Source organism: Ruditapes philippinarum, unplaced genomic scaffold (genome assembly GCF_026571515.1).
Source record: "Ruditapes philippinarum isolate M1 unplaced genomic scaffold, ASM2657151v2 ctg3716_1_1_1_1, whole genome shotgun sequence".
NCBI lineage: Eukaryota > Metazoa > Mollusca > Bivalvia > Venerida > Veneridae > Ruditapes > Ruditapes philippinarum.
In genome coordinates, this window is record NW_026862329.1 from 51174 (window position 1) to 60877 (window position 9704).

Sequence of the window (9704 nt, forward strand, 5' to 3'; positions counted from 1 at the left end):
AGTATACACTCAGCCAGATGGCAAGGAAAAAATAGCGCTTGAACATTTGAATAGGATTTAATAAATTTTTACCTCACCCATTCGAACTATTGTACGCATCCATGCGTTGGCATTGGCATCATACTTTGGTTAAGTTTTTGCATTTAAGTTGGTATCTCCACATCTACTAAAAGTAGTGGCTTTAAACGTCACAGCTGAAAACTTTACAAACAGGGATACTGTTATGGTCATTTGTTAGTTTTAAGTCACATGGATACTCAGTTATGGTCATTTGTTTGTTTCAAGTCACATGGATACTGTTATGATCATTTGTTTGTTTCAAGTCACATGGATACTGTTATGGTCATTTGTTTGTTTCAAGTCACATGGATACTGTTATGGTCATTTGTTTGTTTCAAGTCACATGGATACTGTTAGGGTCATTTGTTTGTTTCAGGTCATATGGACACTGTTTTGGTCATTTGTTAGTTTTAAGTCGCATGGATACTGTTAGGGTCATTTGTTTGTTTCAAGTCACATGGATACTGTTAGGGTCATTTGTTTGTTTCAAAGTCACATGGATACTGTTATTGTCATTTGTTTGTTTCAAGTCACATGGATACTGTTATGGTCATTTGTTTGTTTCAAGTCACATGGATACTGTTATGTCATTTGTTTGTTTCAAGTCACATGGATACTGTTATGATCATTTGTTTGTTTCAAGTCACATGGATACTGTTATGGTCATTTGTTTGTTTCAAGTCACATGGATACTGTTATGGTCATTTGTTAGTTTTTAAGTCGCATTGACACTGTTATGGTCATTTGTTTGTTTCAAGTCACATGGATACTGTAATGATCATTTGTTTGTTTCAAGTCACATGGATACTGTTATGGTCATTTGTTTGTTTCAAGTCACATGGATACTGTTATGGTCATTTGTTAGTTTTAAGTCACATGGATACTGTTATGTCATTTGTTTGTTTCAAGTCACATGGATACTGTTAGGGTCATTTGTTTGTTTCAAGTCACATGGATACTGTTATGGTCATTTGTTTGTTTCAAGTCACATGGATACTGTTATGTCATTTGTTTGTTTCAAGTCACATGGACACTGTAATGATCATTTGTTAGTTTTAAGTCACATGGATACTGTAATGATCATTTGTTAGTTTTAAGTCACATGGATACTGTTATGGTTATGAATTTGAAAGATTTACTTGTCTGAAAGGTCTAAATTTTAGGACATTTAGCAAAAATTGACTATGATTAAAAAAAAGGGAAAGTATTGCAAAATCCTTATTTTTCTGTTTAGGGAGCAAAAAGGGAAAATTTAAAATTTTTTTTTTTTCTTTTTTTAATAGGCTATAAGCTAAATTTTTCTGGTTAGTGTATTGGGTAATTTAGTTTTGGTAAGTGGGGGTTGTGTTATCCCGGTTTTGGGAAGTGAAGTGGGTACCAGGATAGGGAAGTTTTGTGATATCAGGGGTTTTGGGTTTTAAAGTAAATATCAGGTTTGGTAAATGTTAAGGGGTTTACAGGATGTTAAGGGTTTGTTAAACATGGTAAGGGGTAGTGTTATCAGGTTGGTAAGTGGGAGTGGGTTTTAGGTTTTGGGTTTAAAGTAGTGATATCAAAGGGTTTTGGTTTTTAAAGTAGTGTTAAAACAGGTTGGTAAATGTAGTGTTTTCAGGTTGGTAAAGGGGTTTGTGTTTTCAGGATGGTAAGTGTAGTGTTACCAGTATGGGTAAGTGTAGTGTTATCCTGTTGGTAAGTGTAGTGTTATCAGGTTGGTAAGTGTAGTGTAATCAGGATGGTAAGTGTAGTGTTATCAGGTTTGTAAGTGTAGTATAATCAGGTTGGTAAGTGTATGTGTTATCAGGATGTTAAGTGTAGTGTTATCAGGATGTTAAGTGAAGTGATATCAGGATAGTAAGTTTAGTGATATCAGGTTGGTTAATGTAGTGATATCAGGTTGGTAAGTGTATGTGTTATCAGGTTGGTAAGTGAAGTGATATCAGGATAGTAAGTTTAGTGATATCAGGTTGCTTAACCCATTACTTCATATACACGCCTTTTTCACCCCACCCCCCCCCTTTTTGTTGTCTCAAATGGTGAAAAAATGCCTTATTTAGGCCCCCAACACTTGTATTTGTTTGAGAAATGTTGTTAAAAAAAGTGACCACTTTTTCGGCGCGGCCACCAACCAAAAGATACATCAGGGGGTTGCCAGAAGGGGGATGTGCCCCCTTCTGTTTGGGGGGTTTAAAGGGGGGCGGAGGCCCCCTCATCGCCAAGAAAATTTTGGACTTGTGAGAGGCAATAAATGACCTCAGATTGATCATAAGGTAACGTGTAACCAACGCTGAAAAGCATTTGACTCTATCTCAATCCATTGAGAAGTTGCAGCACTTTGAAATCAATTATGATGGAAAAAATCAACGCACAATAGTGATTTTTGGCAATTTTGAGATGTCCCCTCGTTGCCATGGTAACAGAAAATTTAAGCTTGAGCATGTTGTTGCAAGGGCAATGGTGCAGTCAACATTTGTGCCAAGTTTGATTAGTGTTGAAGCAGTTTTTATAGTATTATAGCAATTTGAACTCGTAACTGGAGACTTTTCAATGAAAACAGCCATTTTTCACAAAATGCTCATGAAGTAATGGGATAATGTAGTGATATCAGGTCGGTAAGTGTATTGTTATCAGGTTGGTAAGTGAAGTGATATCAGAATAGTAAGTGTAGTGTTATCAGTATGGTAAGTGTATGTGTTATCAGGTTGGTAAGTGTAGTGTTATCAGGTTGGTTAATGTAGTGATATCAGGTTGGTAAGTGTAGTGTTATCAGGTTGGTAAGTGTAGTGATATCAGGATGGTAAGTGTAGTGATATCAGGTTGGTAAGTGTAGTGTTATCAGGTTGGTAAGTGTAGTGTTATCAGGATAGTAAGGGTAGTGTTATCAGTATGGTAAGTGTAGTGTTATCAGGTTGGTAAGTGTAGTGTTATCAGGTTGGTTAATGTAGTGATATCAGGTTGGTTAATGTAGTGTTATCAGGTTGGTAAGTGTAGTGTTATCAGGTTGTTAAGTGTAGTGTTATTAAGATGGTGAATGTAGTGCTATCAGGTTGGTGAATGTAGTGTTATCAGGTTGGTAAGTGTAGTGTAATCAGGATGGTAAGTGTAGTGTTATCAGGTTTTTGTAAGTGTAGTGTTATCAGGTTGGTAAGTGTAGTGTAATCAGGTTGTTAAGTGTAGTATTATTAGGTTGGTAAGTGTAGTGTTATCAGGTTGGTTAATGTAGTGATAACAGGTTGGTATATCAGGTTGGTAAGTGTAGTGTTATCAGGTTGGTTAGTGTAGTGTTATCAGGTTGTTAAGTGTAGTGATATCAGGATGGTGAATGTAGTGCTATCAGGTTGGAAAGTTTAGTGTTATCAGGTTGGTTAGTGTATTGTTATCAGGTTGTTAAGTGTGGTGTTATCAGGATGGTAAGTGTAGTGATATCAGGATGGTAAGTGTAGTGCTATCAGGATTGTTAGTGTAGTGATATCAGAATGGTGAGTGTAGTGATATCAGGATGGTAAGTGTAGTGATATCAGGATAATAAGTGTAGTGCTATCAAGATATTTAGTGTAGTGATATCAGGATGGTGAATGTAGTGCTATCAGTATCCTCAGTGTAGTGTTAAGCTTTCACTTGTGGGGTTCACACCCATCTTAGCATACTCTGAGGTGAGAATTCTTTTCTTGTAGATAGATGAGTTGAGTGTGGTCCCTCTCTGACATCTCTTGTCTACTTAGTTATTCATGTAATCTTCATGTTTTGCAAACATTTTCAAGTGCATGTGGTAAGTGTTGCTCTAATAGATAAGTGGAGCTCTTCTAAAAAATGAAAAAAAGTCTTTGTGAGTGTTACAAGTGGCCACAATAATTTTCTTTAATCTCCAAATTACAATTATTTTCCTTGCCCAGTGATTCATGTTCTAGAACAAACTATTTTTTATATGTTTCTTGTCCTTCAAAAACTATAATTTTTTGTCCTTTCAAAACTATTAATTTGTATAGCCGATCAATAACTAAAGAACACTTAGGCTAAGGATCTTCAAACTTGGTATGATGATTGTTCATGACCAGTAGATGAGCACTATTGATTTTGGGGTCAAGGGGTTAAATGTCACAGTCAGATTGACCTAGTAGGTTAAAGCGGTTTCCAATCAATTACTAAAGAACGTTAAGGCCTAGGAACTTGGTATGATGATTGTTTATGACCAGTAGATGACTCTACTGATTTTGGGGTCAAGGGTTAAAGGTCAAGGTCACATTGACCTTTTAGGTAAAAACGATTTCCGATCAATAACTCTAAGTCATAGGAACTTCAAACTTGGTGTGTTGAGTGTTCATGACCAGTAGATGACCCCTAATTATCTTGGGGTCAAAGGTCAAGGTCACATTGACATTTTGAAGTAAAACGATTTCCGATAAATAAATAAAGAACACTTAGGCTTAGGAACCCCAAACTTGGTATGATGATTGTTCATGACCAGTAAATAACCCCTTTTGATTTTGGGGTCAAAGGTCAAGGTAACATTGACCTTGTAGGTAAAAACAGTTTCCGATCAATAACTTAAGAACACTTAGGTTTAGAAACTTCAAACTGAGTATGATTATTGTTCATGACCAGGAGATGACCCCTATTGATTTTGGGGTCAAAGGTCAAGGTTAGATTTACCTTATAGGTAAAAACTGCTTTCTGATCTCAACATCTCATAGGCCCTTTACCTGTACTTCACAGCTGTATTGGTTTTGGCCCCTAAAAAAAAACCCCCCCATTGATTTTTGGGAAAAAAAACACATTGACCTTTTGGACGTAAAGACGAAAATTTCGACCAATTACTCAACCCACTCAAGTTTTCCTTGGGGTTGGGTTTTTTTTTATTTAAAATAATTTAAAACATTTTAAGGTCTTATTTAATTTAAAAAAAATTGGCTTCATTTAAGGAGGCCCCAACCCTAATTCAAAAAAATTTATTTTATATTTTATTTTGGGAAAAGTTTTGATAACTTTTTTCATTAAATTTCTGCAACACCAAAAGTTTTTGGGGGCACCCCAAATTTCCTGGGTTTCTAAACCATGGGCCAGTAGATAAAACCCCCAAATTGGGGTTTTTTTTGGTCACCCAGGTTTAAAAAAATCAGTCCCCAAAAAAACCTGACCACAAAGGAAATAATTTTGGGGGCCCCATTGGGGGCATAAAATGTTTTTACAAACATACCTTGTTTATTATAAGGTGTTTGTAGCTCACCTAAATCTTCAAGTTACCTTATTATTGCTTACTATAGTTACCATCGTGTTACTTCTGTAAATGCAATTTAAACTGTCCTATATTAAAACCCTGTAACACAACTTTTTTATGTTTTTTTTTTTTTTTTTTGTTAATACTATATAGCTTACTACGGATACACATCACGACAACATAAATAACTGAAAAGCCCAAGCTATCTGTAAGTTTTCATTATCCCTTTTTAATTATATTGTGTTACCTCTGAAAATGCAATTTAAACTGCAGTTATGTCCTATGTAAAGATCATGTAACACAACTTTATGGTTTTATATTATAAATCTGATGCTCATGTAACCTCTATAATGGATCTCTACAGTTTTTTTTTCTTCAAATGATAGCCCTAAGGTCAAAATTTGCCCTGTCCCGAGAACATTGATTCTCTTTTTATGTAAATGGTAAAAACTTTAAAAAGAAATCTCTTAATCTACGGAAGCGAAGCTTAGTTTCCATAGCATCCAGTGACTTCATAGCAGCCATTTACTTTATAGAACTGTAAAATTTCATGGCAACCAGTTACTTCCATAGCAAACATTATCTATCTACCATTGAATTTCATAGCAAGCACATCCAATGAAATACAGCAAATTGTGCTTCTGGGTGAAAAGAGGCTCCACTGTGACCTTTTGACATATTTCTCTTGTGAGCGATCCATTGCCCTCTTGTTTTTCATCTCACCTTTTTTTCCCGCAACACAAAGTAACAGCTTTGAAACAGAATTACATGCTTTTAGTACCACCAATGTGTTCACCTTATGAGAATCAGAGTACACCAAAAAGTACACATACTTATATTATCACAAAAAAGTGACTTAATCTTGCCAAGGAATGATGTGCCAACAATCTTGAGTTTCAAAGTAATACATATATGACCCGCGCCATGACAAAACCAACATAATGGGTTTGCAACCAGCATGGATCCAGACCAGCCTGCGCATCCGCGCAGTCTGATCAGGATCCATGCTGTTCGCTATCAGTTTCTCTTCTTGTTATAGGGTTTGTAAGCGAACAGCATAGGTCCTGATCAGACTGCGCGGATGCGCAGACTGGTCTGGGTCCATGCTGGTCGCAAACCCATTATGTTGGTTTTGTCATGGCGTGGCTCATATATGTATTACTTTGAAACTCAAGATTGTTGGCACATCATTCCTTGGCAAGATTAAGTCACTTTTTTGTGATAATATAAGTATGTGTACTTTTTGGTCATTTTTCTACATGGAAGTTTTGAAATACATTAGCATTAAGCATAATTGAGCAAAATCTTCTGTAGAAGGTAAGGGGTTTGTTCCTTTTCATGTAATTAACTGCTTTAAATAGTTTCACACAAAGGCATCATGCTTAATTTCATGTACAAACAGACCAGTCTCTTCCATTTTGGTATTCATCTGGTAAATGGGTTTTTAATCATATCATATTTTAATGTTTTTTCTTTTTTTTTCTTTTAGCTTTCAAGGCAGAAAAAGCAGATAAGAAATTCTTAAAATTTCCTGATACTCTAAGGGACAAAACTCAAATATGAAACTGATTATGGCATCGAGAGTTAGTTCCCTTCCACAAGACGGAAAACTGATAATAATATTTTTTGGTTTAATTTTGAAAAAGTGTTAGCTAGGAAATCTTATTTTATTTACCCAAAAAATGAATCAATGCCTTAAAACTCAAGTAAAGAAGTGCTTAATTTATTAATTGATTGAGCAATCAAGTTGACCTATTAGCACATTAAGGTAATTTTAAAGTTCATTCAGTGCCATAAAGCTCATGCATCACCCACAAGAGTCGTGGTTTCTACTTGTAAAGAGGGAAACACAACACGATCCTTCCATGGGTTCCGTTTTATGTGGCACCAACACAGTACAGGTCATATGGCAACTTTCCTGCTGAACTAATAGAGGAAGACCGTAGGTGCCCTTCACTTATTTCTGGCACGAACAGGCTTCAAGAGTAGCAGCAACAACTTTCTGTAAACAAGAGGGCAATAATGGCTCTGAAATCGCTCACCTGTATATAGGCCCCTGGGCTTAGGCCAATTTTAAACCAGGGACATTTATTTGAACAAACTTGGTAGACACCCATTAGAAGATGTTTCATGATTAATATCAAAGCTCTAGCTCTTTGGCGTTTTAATAACAAGATTTCTTAAGTTTTAACTAAACTATATACATGACCCCCCCCCCCCCCCCCCCCCCCGAGGGGCCAATTTTGACTCCGGGGCTTTCATTTGAACAAACTTGGTAGACAGTCACAGTCACTAGAAGATATTTAATGCTTAGTATCTACTCTAGCTCTTTTAATAAGATTTCACTATACACATATAAGGAAAATCAATTTTAACCCAAGGTCCCTTACTTGAACAAACTTGGTAGACACCCATTAGAAGATGTTTCATGCTAAATATCTTAGCTCTAGTTCTTTGAGGTTTTTAAAAGCAGATTTTTTAAGTTTTTACTATATACAAATAAGGAAAATCAATGACCCCCTAAGGCAAGGCCAATTTTGACCCCAGGGTATTTATTTGAACAAACTTGGTAGACACTGACTAGATGATGTTTCATGCCAAATATCTAAGCTCTAGCTCTTTCCGTTTTCTAAAAGAAGATAAAAGTTTTTTTTTGGTTGCCATGGCAACCAGAGTTCTGCTTGGAATTAAATTCTTTGAACAATAATTAAAGTTAACTACCAAAGGAACATTCCTGTGAAGCTTGGATGAAATTGTCTTGGCTGTTTATGAGGAGATGTTGTTTAAAGTAAAATTTTACAGATGAAAAGCGATCACAAAAGCTCACCATGCCACTTTGTGACAGGTGAGCTAAAAAGAACCTAAAGTCCCAGTTGGGTTTCGAACCCACAGCAGTGAGAAGTCAACGGCCTTAACCCCAAGGCCACAGATGCCCTTATCAAGGTAGATTTCAACAAATCAAAATCTCTCAAAACACACAAGCAGTTCTATTAAATTTTATCTTTATTGAAAGTGTACCAAACTCGTATTTTCCTCATTTTACATATGTAAATAGGAAAGTGATTAAGAACCCGTTATATTTTGTAAATAATCAAATATAATTAACAATAGCCACCCAGAAATTGTTTCTGTGAAATAACTAACAAGAAAATTGCTAATTCTTTCTGGTTGCTATTAAAGAACAGTACCCAAAGGAATATTCCTATGAATGATAAAGTGACGGCAAGGATCGGAAATTCCACTCGTATTTACAAGTAGATTGTGCAGCAGTGAGAAGTCACCGATCCACTCGTATTTACAAGTAGATTGTGCAGCAGTGAGAAGTCAATGGCCTTAACCCCCCCCAAGGCCACAGATGCCCCTATCAAGGTAGATTTTAACAAATCAAAATCTCTCAAATCACCCTCCTATGGAGGAGCAAAAATTCAGACTGCTTAGTGCTAGAATTGTCAGAAACAGTTTGTTTACATTGAACGATGGAAAACCAGATAATAAAGCTTCTGTTTCAGGTTATGTATAAATCACATACTTCATTTAGTGCATGGTTACATGGATAAGAGTGTGACTGGAATGTGCCTGCCAATGCACTAAAGATTATAGTGTATGATTTATAAGTAACCCGACACACCATTTCAATTTTGGTTTGTTAAATGTAAATAAACTGATTTATACAAGTATCAGTCTATTACATCAGCGAAAAATATCTTGAAAATCATGCTTAAAATTCAGGACAAAAAAAACTTTCTATCTCTGGACAGCAGTATGAGATGTTGTGGACCAACTACAGGCATTAACTAACAAGGATCACTATGCACATGAAAATGAACTAGAAATGTGTCCATAGGACACGTGTGCCCCCACTGCGCCACTGTTCTGTCAATCTCATGACTCTAGGTCAAATATTTTTTGAAAACTAAAAATCTTTTACTAAGTAAAGGGCAAGAACTTTACAAATACTGAATAAATCCACAAACAAACCCAAAGGTGCATAAGTAAACATGCTGACCAACATTCTTGTAAACTTTCAGGCCTACAAGTGAAATACTTTTTGACATGCGACACAAGTTGAAAATTGCAAAATTTTACTAAGTCAAGGGCAATAACTCTAAAAATACTAAGTAAATCCACATGAAAATACCCAGGTGAACAAGTACAAATGCTGATCAACATTCCTGTAAAGTTTCATGACTCTAGGTCAAATACTTTTTAAGTTACATGCGACTCAAGTTGAAAATTGCAAAATTTTACTAAGTCAAGGGCAATAACTATATAAATACTAAACTAGAAATGTGTCCATAGGACACGGATGCCCCCACACGCCACTGTTCTGTCAATCTTATGACTCTAGGTAAAATATTTTTTGGACTACATGTGCCACAAGTTGAAAACTAAAAATCAACAAAGGGCCATAATTCTGTTAAATTTGGTCACA